General features: G+C 47.6%; 1 protein-coding gene and 1 long non-coding RNA gene across 3 annotated transcripts in view; one reads left to right on the top strand and one right to left on the bottom strand.

Moving 5' to 3' along the window:
• ANO2 (anoctamin 2) overlaps positions 1 to 15,764 on the top strand; it is a 277,547-nt gene that overhangs the window by 61,470 nt on the left and 200,313 nt on the right. The gene's annotated exons all lie outside the window — the stretch shown is intronic.
• Positions 4,111 to 11,530, bottom strand: LOC128327331 (uncharacterized). 2 transcript variants are annotated; one of them, XR_008308597.1, is made up of 10 exons: positions 7,591 to 11,530; positions 7,385 to 7,464; positions 7,089 to 7,205; positions 6,828 to 6,907; positions 6,172 to 6,382; positions 5,955 to 6,050; positions 5,000 to 5,107; positions 4,788 to 4,884; positions 4,387 to 4,429; positions 4,111 to 4,244 (listed from the first exon to the last, which is right to left on the bottom strand). It is a non-coding gene; the product is annotated as an uncharacterized LOC128327331 (long non-coding RNA). The 2 variants fall into 2 exon arrangements; XR_008308598.1 differs by lacking the exon at positions 6,172 to 6,382.

Raw genomic sequence — 15,764 nt, 5'->3', positions numbered from 1 at the left:
AGAAGATTAGCAGATATGAAGCCAGAACTACACAACACAGGCAGAATCTCCAATTCCAGTCGAATCAGAGACGTTTCTACCAAAGCATAGAAGGAGAAACTGCAAGAAACCTAGAAACACCAAATAAAGAAGTGCAATTCTGGGGGAAATTATGGGACAATCCAATAGATTATAATAAAAAAGCAGGCTGGATGAAAGAGGTCAAAAAATGTAACCAACAAATGCAAGATCTAATAATAACACCAGAATTAATAAGTGAAAGAGCAAAGAAAATTAAAAATTGGACTGCTCCAGGCGACGATGAACTGCATGGCTTTTGGCTTAAACACCTAACAAGCCTTCATAAACAACTATCAAAACAGTTCAATCACATTTTGCAAGGAGGTGATATTGAACAATGGCTAACAACTGGGAAAACTCATCTCATCATGAAAGACCCAGCAAAAGGTGCAGTTCCAAGTAATTATAGACCGATAACCTGTCTGCCAACCATGTTCAAATTATTAACTGGAATAATAGCAGATGAAGTGATGCAACACTTATTAACTAACAAACAGCTTCCAGTTGAACAGAAAGGAAACTGCCCGAACACCAGAGGCACAAAAGACCAGCTGCTGATTGACAAAATGATTTTAGAAAATTGCAAGAGAAAAAAAACCAATCTAAGTGTTGCATGGATTGACTACAAGAAAGCCTTCGATTCATTGCCTCACACATGGATACTAAAATGTTTAGAAACAACTGGTGTCAGCAAAAACATTCAGATATTTATAAAAAAACAATGAGCATGTGGAGTACACAGTTAACAATCAATGGCGAGACACTTGGACAGGTTAGCATTAGAAGAGGCAATTTCCAAGGGGACTCACTATCCCCTCTGTTGTTTGTAATCGCCATGACCCCACTTTCACAAATACTCAACAAAACAGGCCTCGGATACCAAACATCTAAAACATCAAGTAAAATCAACCATCTGCTGTACATGGACGATCTGAAGTTGTATGGAAAGTCCCAGTCAGAAATTGAATCACTGCTAAACACTGTCCGTATATTCAGTAGCGATATAGCAATGGAGTATGGACTAGACGAGTGTGCTGCATTAATAATGAACAGAGCAAAAATAACAAAAACAGAAGGAATAGAACTGCCCAATGGAAGCAAGATCAAGAACCTGGAAGAGAAAGAACCTTACAAATACTTGGGCATTCTCCAGGCTGATAACATTGCACACACTGAAGTTAAAAGAAAAATGGGAAGTGAATACATCAGGAGAGTTAGAAAAATCCTCAAGTCCAATCTCAATGGCGGGAACACCATACAAGCCATAAACACCTGGGCTATACCTGTTATCAGATACACTGCAGGAATAATAGACTGGACCCAGGCAGAGCTAGAGACGCTAGATCGTAAGACCAGGAACATCATGACCATCAATCATGCTCTGCACCCCCGCAGTGATGTCGATAGGCTCTACCTCCCTCGCAGCTCATGTGGAAGAGGAATGCTGCAAGTCCATCAAACAGTAGAGGAGGAGAAAAGAGGCCTTGAAGAATATATAAAGGACAGTAAAGAAGATGCACTTCAAATGGTCAATAATGCGAAACTATTCAACACCAATGAAACAAAGCAAGCCTACAAGAAAGAACAAGTCAAGAACCGAGCAGAAAAATGGAAAAATAAGCCACTGCATGGTCAATATTTGTACAATATAAGTGGAAAATCAGACATCACCAAGACCTGGCAATGGCTTAAGAATGGCAACCTGAAGAAAGTAACAGAGGGTTTAATACTGGCTGCACAAGAACAGGCACTAAGAACAAATGCAATAAGAGCAAAAGTCTAAAAATCCACAAGAAACAGCAAGTGCCGCCTTTGTAAAGAAGCAGATGAAACAGTGGACCACCTAATCAGCTGTTGTAAAAAGATCGCACAGACTGACTACAAACAAAGGCATGACAAAGTAGCAGGGATGATACACTGGAACATCTGCAAAAAATACAAGCTACCTGTAGCCAAAAATTGGTGGGACCATAAAATAGAAAAAGTTGAAGAAAATGAAGATGTAAAAATATTATGGGACTTCCGAGTACAGACAGACAAACATCTGCCACACAATACACCAGATATAACTGTAGTCGAGAAGAAAGAAAAACAAGTTAAAATAATTGACATAGCAATACCAGGGAATAGCAGAATAGAAAAAAAGAAATAGACAAAAATCACCAAATACAAAGATCTAGAAATTGAAATTGAAAGGCTGTGGCAGAAAAGGACCCAAATAATCCCAGTGGTAATTGGCGCCCTGGGTGCAGTTCCAAAAGACCTTGAAGAGCACCTCAACACCATAAGGGCCACAGAAATCACCATGAGCCAATTACAAAAAGCAACTTTACTGGAAACAGCCTACATTCTGCGATGATATCTATAACAGCAACAACATTGACAATAAAATTCAGCCATCCCAGGTCCTTGGGAAGGACTTGATGTCTGGATAAAACAAACCAATCAATAACACCTGTCTGACTGTGTAAATAAATAATAAATAAATAGATAAATAATACAGAGAAGCATCCTGCCATTGAGGCTGGAGGTGGCCTATACCCCTCTGACTAGTAGCCGATGATAGACCTCTCCTCCATGAAGTTCTCCAAACCCCTCTTAAAACCATCGAAGTTGTTGGCTGTCACCACATCTTGTGGCAGAGAATTCCACAAGTGGATTATGTGTTGTGTGAAAAAGTAATTTCCCTTTGTTGGTCCTAAGTTTCCTGGCCTTCAGTGTCATGGGATGACCCCTGGTTCTAGTGTTGTGAGAGAGGGAGAAAAATTTCTCTCTATCCATGCATAATTTGATACACCTCAATCATGTCTCCCCGTAGTTGCCTCTTGTCGAAAATAAAGAGCCCCAGATGCTGTAGCCTTGCCTCATGAGGAAGGTCCTCCAGGCCCCTGATCATATTGGATACCCTGTTCTGCATCTTCTCCAATTAAAAAATGTTCGTCCATTTTGTCGCCCTCTCACCCAGTTTGGAGAGATCCCTTTGGAGCTCCTCACAATCTGTTGTGGGTTTCACTACCCTACATAGTTTGGTGTCATCTGCAGATTTGGCCACTTTGCTGCTTGGCCCAACTTCTAGATCATCTAGGAACAAGTTAAAGAGCACTGGTCCCAGGACAGATCCCTGGGGGACCCTACTTCTTCCCTCCCTTGTGAAAATTATCCATTGATACCTACCCTCCATTTCCACATCCAGCCAATCCCAAAGCAATGCAATAAGAGCAAGTTAAAGAAACAGCTACCAATCCACAGTGACCAATTCACACCTGAACCTGTCCCGATTCCATGACTACTGAGATTACTCAAGAGACTTTGGTGGGGAACTTTGTCCAAAGCATTTTGGAAGTCCAAGTATACTATGCCAACCAGATCACCTTTATCCACATGCCTGTTGACACTCTCCAAGAACTCCTAAAGATTAGTGAGGCAAGACTTTTCCTTGCAGAAGCCATGCTGGTTCTCCAGCAGCAAGGCCTCTTCTTCTATATCTTTTTGTCCCCAAATAAGATTTCCATGAATTCACCCGGCACAGAAGTTAAGCTTGCCAGGATTGTTAAAACAAGATCCCAATATTATGGGTTTCCACTTATTAGTTTGGGCCACGACTGCGTGAGGAAGCTGATCAAACAACAAATTTCTGACACCGGTTTACAGCTTGATGTCACTAAAATCCCAAAAGCTTTATACCTTGGAGATCAGCTTTTCAGCACAAAACCTGCTGCATATTTAAATAATATCACCTTTTCTAAGTTCAGGTGGGCTCTCTCTTTAGCGCGATTAAACGTGCTTCCTACAGCGGTGCTTTATGGCAGGTTCGGGCGGGGGGTGGTGGTTCCCTATGCATCCCAGCTTTGTCCTTGTGGGTCTGGTGAGATCAAGACTACTGAACATGTTATCTTATATTGTGACCTCTACAAGAATGATCGTTCAGCTCTTATTTTGCCCTATCTTGTGACGTTTCCTGGACGCTCAGATGGATTTCTCTTAAAATTTTTATTATCAAATTGTAATTATAAGTACACCAACTCAGTGGCTAAATTCTGTTATATTTTATGTAATTTTTTATTGTCAACTCTTATTTATATGTACATCAACTCAGTGGCTAAATTTTGTTTAATTTTTGTTTTGGTTTTGCTTGCTCTTCCTGGAGTCTGATGCAATTTCTCATTCGTTCTCGAAAAGGGCTGCTGGTTGGGAGAGAAGAAGACAAGAGTGTGGATGAGAACAAGGCTTGGTTTGGGAAAGGGCAGAGGGTCCTGCCCACCCCTGAGGAAAGGAAGAGGCTTCAGGGCTGGAATTTCCAAAGGGTTAGAGAAATGCTTTCCTCACCTGAATTGGGACACATCAGCAGTTCTTATTCATCCCAGGTCGTCTGGTTGGGGGAGAAGGCCAGAGAATTAATGACTACATCGCTTGGCTTTGGAGAGGGGCAGAGGGCGCTGCCCGCCCCCGAGGAAAGGAGGGGGCTTCTGGACAGGGATTCCGAAGGGGAGAGCGGCAGAGACGGCTTCCCCAGCTGCAGTTTGGCTTTCCCTGGGAGCGCCATGTTTCCCTGGGTGGGGGATTGGGATGTCAGGGCCCTGGCTTTGGAGAGGGCTCGGGGGGGGGGGGCAGGGAGAGGGAGGGAGTGAGCTCCTCGGAGACCCATGGCGGGCCAAGAGGGGGAGCCCCCCAGGCCCAGAAGAGGGAGAGGGCTCTGCTACCCCCCTTTCCTCCGGGATGGACATTACCTTCACTCGATGAGTGACTGCCCTCACCCTTGGCCCGGCCCGTCGTCCTCCCCACTTGGCGTATGGCTAGTGGGAGCATCGGTTTAATTTGCTCCGCCTGTAGAGAGAGGGGAAAGCAAGGCCCATTGGAGCTCTGCTGGGGACCCTGAAACCTGCAGGAGGGGAGCTGGGGAGTGCCAGAGCAGAGCCCGGATGGCACGGGGGAGACTTACTTCAAAGTAGAAGGGGGCCCCGATGGCCAGGTTGAGGAGGAAGAGGCCGGTCCTATCCGCCACCGCCGCCTCCCTCACATTAGTGCTATAGATCTCCACGTCGATGGCCTGTAGGAGGAAGGAGTCCGTGCAAGTGAGAAGCTGCAGGGGACCTGGGCGCCCACCCAGTCTGCGAATGGGCCCCAGAAGAACCCACCACCCGATATTCGCCTTAAAAGAACAATTATTTCGAACAATCAACAATGAATTTGATCAAGTAATCTTGTTCGAATGGTTTCAGTGCTGTTTTAAAATATTCTTTGACGCATTTTAAATTGCCGTAATGCTTTGGACTTTTTGTGTTTGTTTTAACAAATGATTTAGTTTCTGTTTTTATTTTGTTGTAGACCGCCCAGAGACGTAAGTTTTGGGCTGTATAAAAATATGTTGATGACATTTATGTATGTATGTATGTATGTATGTATGTATGTATGTATGTCAATTTCTATACTACCCTTCCAAAAATGGCTCAGGGTGGTTGACACAGAGAAATAATAAACAAATAAGCTGGATCTCTTTCCCCAAAGGGCTCACAATCGAAAGAGAAACATCAGATGGACACCAGCAACAGCCACTGGAAGGGTGCTGTGCTGGGGGTGGATAGGGACAGTTACTCTCCCCCTGCTAAACCAAGAGAATCACCATGTTAAAAGGTGCCTCTTTGCCCACTTAGCAGGGGAATGAATAATGGATAATAATAAACAAGTAATTCTTCGAAAGGACTCTGGAAAGTGATCAAGTCTGTGCTGGGTGGAAATACGCAACCACCCTGGAATAAAGCGATCATCTCAAGCAAACCCAGCAGACCAAACCCAGCAGGGCAGGGCAGGGCAGGGCAGGGGGACCCTTTTCCTGGGCCCTGGGGCCGTCTCCCTCTCCCTCTTTGGAGGACACCACCCTCCTCTCCCCCACTTACATCAGCCATCAGGATCAGCTGGGCGAGGGTTGGTTTTTCCTGCAGGAGGCCTCTGAGCATCTTTTAGAGGGCCTTCTCCGGGGGCCGAAACGGGCTCTGAAGTGGAGAGAGAGAGAGCCAGAGTGTGGCTGCTGCTGGCCTGAGGGGTTTCCCAGCCCCTCCTGGGGGACTCCCAGGAGCCCGGCCTTTCCTCTTCCCTCCTGGGGGCTCAAGGCACCTGCTTCCATGGGGACGGGAGATGCAGCCCCCCCCCACCAAGGAGCACTGTCCCGGCAGAGTCTTTTCCTAGGTGGGGGGCTGTGGGGGCACCATCAATACATATGTCCTTGTCTTCCTCGAGCTCCTCTCCGACCATACGACTGATCACAGACAGGGAGTCCATTATCAATGTCCTGACAGTTTTCGGTCCGAAGCCCGGCTTCATCCGACTGCCCCAAGGAAAGGAGGGAGGTTAGAAAGGCAGCCGGGCCAATGAGGAGGGTGGGAGGGACACCCTCAGGAAACAGGCACAGGAGGGGAAAGGAATCCCCTCCAACCCCGGGCCCCGATCCGAGGCTTCCCCAGCAGGCTAGGCAGGAGAAGGAAACCGGATCTGGTGGCATTCAAGCCGTCTCTCCCGAGGTGGGAGGCCCACTCCTACACAGCTCTGGTGGTGGGCTTGGCTGAAGAGGTGGGGGAGAGCTTCTTCCTAGGCCTCCGCAGACCTTTCCCCGATTAATGAGGGCTGGTGACCCCCCTCCCCGCCTGACCCCCATTTGCCTCCCCCCGCACTTAGACTCTTCTCTGCCTCCCTGGAATTCTCGGGGGGGGGGTGTTCCCTGCCACTTCCCACACCACTGCCCCCCTTCCAGACCCAGCCAGTTCCCCACGTACCTCAAGGAGTTGATGGCCTCCATAAAGAGCGAGAAGAGGTGGTGGGGCACGGGGTCATCCCAGATGTTGTCCATCTCCTCCTGGGAAGGAACAGAGAGCAGGAGGGAGTCAGCCCTGAGCCCCTGGGGGGGCTTCCCTAGCCCGAGATCCGTCCACCCCCTCTCCAGGCTGGGTTTCACCCAGTCTCAAGGGCTGCCTCCAGCCCCATCCAGGATTCCACCCCCTCATCGGCCCCAGATGTCCCTGCCCCAGATCACTCACCAGCACAGCCTGGGCAGCTGAGGGCTTGGAGAAGGGCAGGCGTCAGTCCCCTCTCCAGGTGGCTTCCTGACACGCCTGGACGATGGCGGCCAGGAACTCTATCCGAGCCCTCCTCTCCTGGAAAGGGCAAGCAAGCGTGGGGCTGTGGAGTGGGGCAGGATCTCCCCCTCCCTTCTCCGGAATGAACCAGCAGGCAGGCCCCCTTTTTGGAGATCCTGCAATCCGGCTGTTTTCCAGCACCCTGGACAAGGCTCTGGGCTTCCCAGGGGCCCTTCTGGGGGAGGCTGGTTCCCTACCTTCCCTCCACCTTCCTTAAGAGTCCTGGACCGCTGGACCGTCTGCAGCCGGGCAGTGATGATGGAGTAGGTGGTGAAAGCTGGAGGAGAGGGGGAGAAAGCCGAAGCGTGAGCCGGCTGTCTTTCCAGCCGGGCCACCCCCCTTCCCTTCTGCCCCCCCTCCCTGGCCCCCCAGCCCCCTGCGTAATGGGGCACCTCCTACTCACCTCCAGCATCCTGCCCACACAGCTCGGACGGCCCAGGCTGGCTGCACTCCCCAGATGGCTGCAGCGAGGGAGGCAGTGGGGCGGTAGCGAGGGGGCCAGCAGGGACAGCCAGGGCCATCAGCGAGGGGGGCATCTGGGGCAGCAGCAAGGGGGGCATCGGGGCAGCAGCGAGGGGGGCATCCGGGGTGGCAGCAAGGGGGGCATCCGGGGCGGCAGTGAGGGGAGCATCCAGGGCGGCAGTGAGGGGGGCAGCAGGGGCAGCAGCGAGGGGTGCCACCGGGGCGGCAGCAAGGGGGGCAGCAGGGGCAGCAGCGAGGGGGGCAGCAGGGGCGGCAGTGAGGGGGGCAGCAGGGGCCACCCGGTTCCTCCCCCCGCAGATGCACCACCACCTGGCGGCAGATGGACCAGAGGCGGAGGGCTGCCCTGGTGAGTCCAGGGGGGCCACCCTGCTGGACCTTCTGGACAGGAATGCTCTGATCCTGCCCAGCCTGGAAGAAAAGAGGGAGACAGTGAGAACGAGGCCCTTGGGCAGAAAACTTGGGGGCAGAGAGGGAGCCCGGGGGGCGGGGAGCCCCTGCAGAGCAGCCAGGGAGAGTTTATTTTATTTAATTAATTTATTTTATTCGATTTTTATACCGCCCTTCCAAAAATGGCTCAGGGCAGTTTACACACAGAAATAACAAACAAATAAGATGGCTCCCTGTCCCCAAAGGTCTCACAGTCTAAAAAGGAAACATAAGACAGACGCCAGCAACAGCCACTGGAGGGACGTTGTGCTGGGGGTGGAGAGGGCCAGTCACCCTCCCCCTGCTAAATAAATAGAATCACCACATTAAAAGGTGCCTCTTTGCCCAGTTAGCAGGGGTTACCCGCTAGCAAGGTTACCAGCTACCAGCTAGGTTACCAGCTACCAAGTTAGCAATGTTAGCAGCTACGCTGAGATGGCCTGGCTCCCTGATTGCCGATTCATCTCCAGGCTTGGAGATGGCACTTTGGATATGCTCAGGAGCCTCACAGCGACAGGAGCTCTCAGTTCATAGTACACAGGGGGAACAGATCCCTGAGTTGGCAACGGGCTTGTCGCCCCTAGATTTGGATGCAGATAAAGCAAATTGGAACAGGCTTGTAGTTCCCATTCTTGATATGCTCAGAGCTTCCCATGATCGTGGGCTCCTTGCTTTCCGTTCTATGGGGACAGGTCAGTTAGCAGGCAGTGGGACAATCGCCCCAGGTTCACCAGCTGTGAAGCGAACTGAAATGGGATTAGCCTCGTGCCTTTCCCTCTACTGGAAATGCCTAAGGAGACCCGAGTTCACTTCTGACGGAATTTCAAAGTCTCTCTGTCCGGAGACTGACTCTGTTTCCTCCCCTCCTAGGTTGCCTCAAACAAGCTATGTTGATCACAGGGGCGTAACTATCATAGGGCAAGGGGAGGCAGTTGTCTGGGGGCCCACCGCCTTGCCCCCCCCGAGGCAAGTCACATGACTGACTCCCCCAGCCATCCACCCGCCCGGGCTTCCTTCAGTGGTATTCCTCCTCTGAAACGGATGTGAGTGTTAAGACCTGGAGCTACCAGAAGAGCAGGACTTTCTCTTGTACTTTAAATGACTTGCATCGTCCACAATTTACAAAACCTTTTAAAAAATCATTAAGATTGATGTTCTATTGTGGCACATAGGAGATATAGATATTCTTTTTGTTACCGCTATTCAGCCTCATTTAAGATTCCTTTACTTCATGAGCTGAGCTTCAATGAGGGGGGGGCATTTTAAAATCTTTGTGGCCCACTCCAACCTTGCTAGCCCCTGGCTAATCATCTCTGCAGGACAGCAGATAAGGCACTGTGAGAATGCTACTCCCCTCCCCAGCAAAAGAGCTCCACGAACTCAGGAGATGCGCTCCTTAAAAGCATTAATCAGTTTACGGGTCCTTCTGCCCTGCCCGAGAAGTTCTCGATGGATGCTTTGGAGACCCAGAGCAATTCCCCTCCCCAGGAAGGAGGAGGAATCAGCATTTGCCTCACTCATGGCATCATTCCCGCTCTCAGCCTGCAGATCAGCCTTCCTCACTGGCCTGATCGGCCCAGCAGGCCTCGCTGCTACGAGAAGATGGCTACACTGAAACCAGGCCCCTTTGGGATCTACCCCCACTGCTCAGCCCCCCAATGGCATTCGCTTCTCTAACACTGCCTCCCGATTCCCCATCCAGTCCAGAGGAAAGAGGTCCTCTGGTTGCATCAGAGCCAGAAGGAGTGAGGTGGTCTACTAACCACGGTGCCCCTCTGGGCTTCTCCCTGTCCCTATTCTTTCCTCCATCCAAAAACCTGTTGCTCTGAAGCCTTCTTCCTCTCGCCAGTCTGGAGTTCATTCAATTCAGACACCAGGCTCAAACCTCCGCTTTGGAAGTTCCCCGGTTAACCTCAGTGACGTTTTTGAGTCATAATATCGCCTTAATTCTTTGGGACTCTCTTCCCCTTCAGGTTCGTCTAGCCCTTTCCTTACTGATCTTCAAATCTCTATTGAAGACTTTTCTTTTTCGCCAGGCTTTTGCCCTGTAATTGTCCTTTTTTTTGTTTTGTTAGTTACTTTAGTTATTAATTTAGAATGTAATTTTTAATGTTGCCTTATTTTGCATGTTTTTGTGCTCCACCCAGAGTCTTCGGAGTGGGCGGTATATTAAAGGTTTCTAATAAATAATAATAATAATAAATAATAAATCAACTCTTTCCCCACTCTAGCCTGAAACCCTTCAATAAACCGATTGCTTTTGTGAACCACAGCCTACTCTCTGTCAGTTCATTTCCCCAGGTCCAGAGCTTTGCACCAATTTATTCTGACATGGTGGGACAGATTCACACTAGTCCACTTATTCCCCTGCCAAACAAGCTTTATCGCATTTCGGGGTGTTTTGCCCATCCCCCAAAACAGTTCCATTAACAGAAGGTTTTTCTAAACCATTTTTAAAATGTTAGGATTGGTTGGATTACTTTGATTGACTGTTATTATTGCTTTCAGTTGTGCACACTGCTTTGAGATAACAACAACAACAACAACAACAACAACAACAAATATTTGTATACATTTATATCAACGTTTTTCTAAACCATCTTTAAAATTCTTATAATTGATTGGATTGTTTTTATTGACTCTTGTGCACACTGCCTTGATACAACAATAACAACAACAACCAATATTTATATACCACTTTTCAGCAAAAGTTTCCAAAGTGGTTTACATCAAGAAATAAAAAATAAATAAATCAGTTGGATCCCTGTCTCCAAAGGCTCACAATTTAAAATGAAACACAAGATCGACACCAGCAACAGTCACTGGAGATCCATTAACAGAAGGTTTTTCTAATCCATTTTTAAAATGCTATGATTGGTGGGATTACTGTTATTGACTGTTATTATTGCTTTCAGTTGTGCATACTGCCTTGAGATAATAACAAATATTGATATACATTTATATCAATGTTTTTCTAAACCATCGTTAACATTTTTATAATCGGTTGGATTGCTTTTATTGACTCTTGTGCACACTGCCTTGATATAACAACAACAAAACATATTTATATACCGCTTTTCATCAGTCGTTTCCCTGATGTTTTACGTAGAAAAATAACAAGTAAATAAATAAGATGGCTCACTGTCCCTGAAGGGCTCACACTCAAAAAGGAAACATAAAACAGACACCAGCAACAGCCACTGGAGTTACTGTGCTGGGGGTGAAGAGGGCCAGTTACTCTCCCCCTGCTCAATAAAGAGGATCACCACCTTAAACAGGTGCCTCTTTGTCCAGTTAGCAGGGGTATTACATGGTGGTTTAGAAATGAAAAGGAAAGGAAGAATGAAAGCAAGACTTACATTTTCAGCAGGATGGTCCTTGTTCTTGGATGAATAATTGCAACCTAACCTAACACTAAATCTAACTCAACAACAAAAAACTACTAGAAACAACAATGCACCCCAGCCCCAACCCCCTCCCCCTCCCTATCCCAAACAAATCCCCGCTTCTGACTTCTCTGCTCTTTAATCTCAATCTCTCTCTCAATCTCTCTCTCTTTCACTCTCACAATCGCGCCCAATCTCTCTCTAAATCACTTTCGCTGCCACAGTCGCTCTTTCAGACACCCGCTCTCTTCCACTCTCACATGCATTCAAGGGAGCCAGCGAGGATTCCGGCCCCAGGACCCCCTAGTGACAGGTGACCTCACAAAGGGGGCCGCATCACCAGCTAACTGCCAACCCAAGGGCCACTGGTCCTCTGGGTCTAGAGCAAGGGTGGTGTAGTGGTTAGGATGTTGCACTAAGACCGGGGAGATCCGAGTTCAAATCCCCATTCAGCCATGACACTCACTGGGTGACTCTGGGCCGGTCCCTTTTCTCTCAGCCTAACCTAGCTCACAGGGTGGTTGTGAGCGGAGACACAACCATGTACACCACTATGGCCTACCTGGAGAAAGAGCAGGATATAAATGTAATAAATAAATAAATACACCCTCCGTCGGACTTTGGGGCCCCTGCGGTTCTTCCGGGGGTCTCTCCCTTTCCGGCCCCGGCCCTATTCCCCTGAGAGGCCTCTGCCTTCCCCACCATGTCTAGAGGGGCACCGCCCCAAATCCCTCCTGGGAGACCCTCCCCACCTCCAGAACTTCCTTCTTTGCTTCTGTGAACCCCACAGGACCCAGGGAGGAGTCCTCCTTTTCTGGGTCCCAAATACAACGGCCTCCTTCCTAGAGCAGTGTGTCTTCCAAAGAGGACTCCATATACAGGTGGCTCTATCTTCGCCATCCAGAGTGACAAGTCACCTGCCCTGACGCTTCCTGAAAAACGTGCCCTCCAACATTTCAGGGATGAAAAGGGGCTCGTCTTCTGAACATCTTTCTAGTCCCCCGTTCACACCAGAAGGGGCACTGCTTGGCCAGAATCCCACCCCCCCAGGCTGCAATTCCTACTACTAGATATTGATACGCCAATTTCCACCATTAGGGTCATTAGGAAGGGGACTGAAAATCAAACTCCTCTTATTGTGACACCTTGATAGGATACATGTCTCCGGCCATGGTGGCTAGAGGCCAATGGGCAGGGGGAGGCAGGGAGAAATGAACTCTCTACATGCTCAGGGACCCCACCTACCTTGCTGCATAGATGGACCTCGGCTTTATACACAGGTCTGTTTGATTCCCTACCCGCCAGGGGTCCATCTATGCAACCAGGAAAGTGGAGGCCCTGAACATGTACAGAGTTACATTCTGGAACGCTTCCTCAGGCTGACTCACTCTGTGCAACTTTGTAGGAGATGTTTGCATTTTAAGGGAGTGTGTTTTGATTTTTTTAAAGAAACCTTTTATAAAACGCACCTGACACATACAAGAAAAATGTGTCGCTAAGTGAGAAGGAGACTTGGAAGTCTTGAGGAGTTATGCCCTCGTAAAAATAGATGATAAAGGGCACTGAGGAAGACATTTAAGTTGAAACGCGTCTGGCTGAGTTGACAAGAATTTAAGAGGATGTCAATTGATTGGGAAACACAGCACGGAATTCCTCTCATTTGCAGGGCCACTATCATCACAGATACTTCGGGACTTTGGTCTAGGCATGAGGATGTGTCATACATATCAGCAACCCTCCCCTCTTTTGGTCTGATTTCATGTGTCCAGCCACTGCTGCTCCACCTGCTCCTCCCAGTTTCAAAACAATCTGTTTACATTATGGTCTTAGTCCTTAGTCCTTGAGATGTTCCTCTGAGTGGAGAGAGTAATATTGTTTTTGTTATTTGAGTTCCTTTTCCTCATTAAGGTCAGACTGATCTTTTATCAGTGGCATGTAGACCCAAAGGTTATATTGTTTAGCTTCCAAGGAATTCCAGCACAAAAATGGCCTCTTTCATATCAAGCAGGAAGGCCAGATCAGTCCAGAGTTGCATTTACCCACAACAATTTTCCTGTATAAACACATATGCTGTTGTGCTTGCTTGCTCTCTCTCTGTTCTAAAGGAGGGCATAGGTCAGCAGTTCATTATTCAGAATGTTACTTGTCATGTTCTAACACTTTTCTTTTTTCCCCTCTGCCCCAATTGTTGAGAGGTATGGGTGAAGAGGGATTCTCCTTACTCACTCTTTTCCCCTCACAGTTCCCAATGCCAAAACAAATTGCTTCCAAAGTTCAAGTCTGAGGCCCAGTTTAAACATGATTTTTTAGAGGCATCCAAGATGGCGATGGAGACAGCTGCCTTTTAGAATCATCCTCCAACTCCAAGGTTTTATTGATATTTTTAACGGCTCTTATTAAGGATTTTTAGGTTACTCAGCAAACCCTTTCTGTAGTGGACGGCTGGGTATAATTATTTTGCAGTGCTATTACTGAATTCTTGAGATTATTTCTCTCTTTTCTCCCGCACTGCTATCTGCTGTATTTTCTGCTATCTGTGCCTGATTAACAAAATGGGAAACAAAAATAAGAATAAGAAGCGACCTCGCTCCTCTTCAGAGCAAGCGGAGAAACAACATAAAGGTAAACAACAAAAAATTGATAACTTTCTGGCAACAAAGGACCTGGAAATGATTACAAAAGCTTTTCCAACAAGTAACAACTTTGATCCTTTGAGAACTTCACCAAAACAACAGAAGGATGATTCACTGGAAGCACACCGAGGGGAGCTGAATTCTGCCGGAGAGACAGAATACCCAGCGGACTCTGAACAAAGAGGTTTCTGTAAGTTACTTGCAGATCATACTTTTATCACAATGGAGACTCTTATTTCACTTTTGGGCTCTTTACAAAATATAGAATGCAAACTAAGGACACTAGAAGAGTCAGTGGAAAAGATTTCAGAGGGTTACAAAATGAGTGATAGAGCTAGACAAGAACAAAGTAAGCTGGAGAGGAAGGTGGAACTGCCTGCAACTAATGGACAACAACAAAATGCTGATTTCCCCCTAGAAATGAAAAACCTCAGGGTATTACAGCCCAAACATATTGTGCTCTGCATTGACTGGGGGAGCCCAAGAAAATTCCGATGGCAGGACAGGCAGGGAGTTCTGGCATCTTTGAGAGCACTTCTTAATGTTTCCTCCCAGCTGCTGATGTGAAGTCTGTGTATTGGCTCCCTCGTTGTACTTTTTATAAGAGGATAATGATTAAGTTTAATGCATTTGGAGTTCCAACGAAACTTATGCAAAGATCTAAACAGCTAAACACCTATGGAATCTTTCCTACTAGAGTTTTTGCTGATTTGGAGCCTGTGCCTTTAATCCCTGGTATACAAGGCCCTAAAGCCAAATTAACACCTGCTGCTGGAAAATCTGACCTTGGACATGCTGAATACTATGCAGTAAGACCCGGGCTCCAGACCAAAAGGGATTTGGCAGAAGGCCCAGGATCACTATCTCAGAGTCGGGGGAAGCTGAAACAAAACAACAGTATACAGATCTCGGCTTCCCTCAGACATGCAGATAACATACAGGATATAGTTGCAGCATATAAAGGAATTAAAGAAGATTGGGGGCTAGAAGCAATCCCCCCAAAAACCTTCTCTGGTTCCTCCGGGAGCCAACATATGATAGACACCAAAAGGACCCGACCAAGTCCAACGAATACTAACGACTGTACACAGTTCCCCTCTTCAAGGGTAGATTTGACAGCTCCCTCCAAAATAAAACCTCAAGCAGCTGACAAAGCTGATAACCTCAGCACTGAGAACGAGAGAAATATGGATGCAGACCTAACAAAGAAAGATCTTGCTCCGGGCCAATACAGCAGTACATGCATGTTAGATTTACAGCTGGATGAGAACGTGGACCAGAAGCCTCCTCACTGTATTAGCCTACACTTGTCAAACACCTCACTCCCATGGGTCTCTTGGATTGATGATTCAGCTGCTGACTTGCCAGCACATTCATATTTGCTAGAAACGCACAAACAAAAGGATGCTGCTAGGCTGGAGGAAGGAACGCCAATGGTTTTCGAAGTAGACTCAAAACCTCTATTTGAGACATTAATTGCTCATTGTGATGTAGTTCCTACCAAGTCACTGGCAGAAGAGATTGCAGAGGTAGAAAATAATGTTCAGATTAGCCCATCTCATTCTCTTTTGCTCCAAAATGAGATGGGACCCCCTTCGCTTCCGGTCAATGAAGGACCTAATGCACCTGAAATGGCAACTGGGGTTCAA

The sequence above is a fragment of the Hemicordylus capensis genome, chromosome 5 (assembly GCF_027244095.1).
Source record: "Hemicordylus capensis ecotype Gifberg chromosome 5, rHemCap1.1.pri, whole genome shotgun sequence".
Taxonomy (NCBI): Eukaryota; Metazoa; Chordata; class Lepidosauria; order Squamata; family Cordylidae; genus Hemicordylus; species Hemicordylus capensis.
This window is presented reverse-complemented; position numbering and strand designations above follow the sequence as displayed.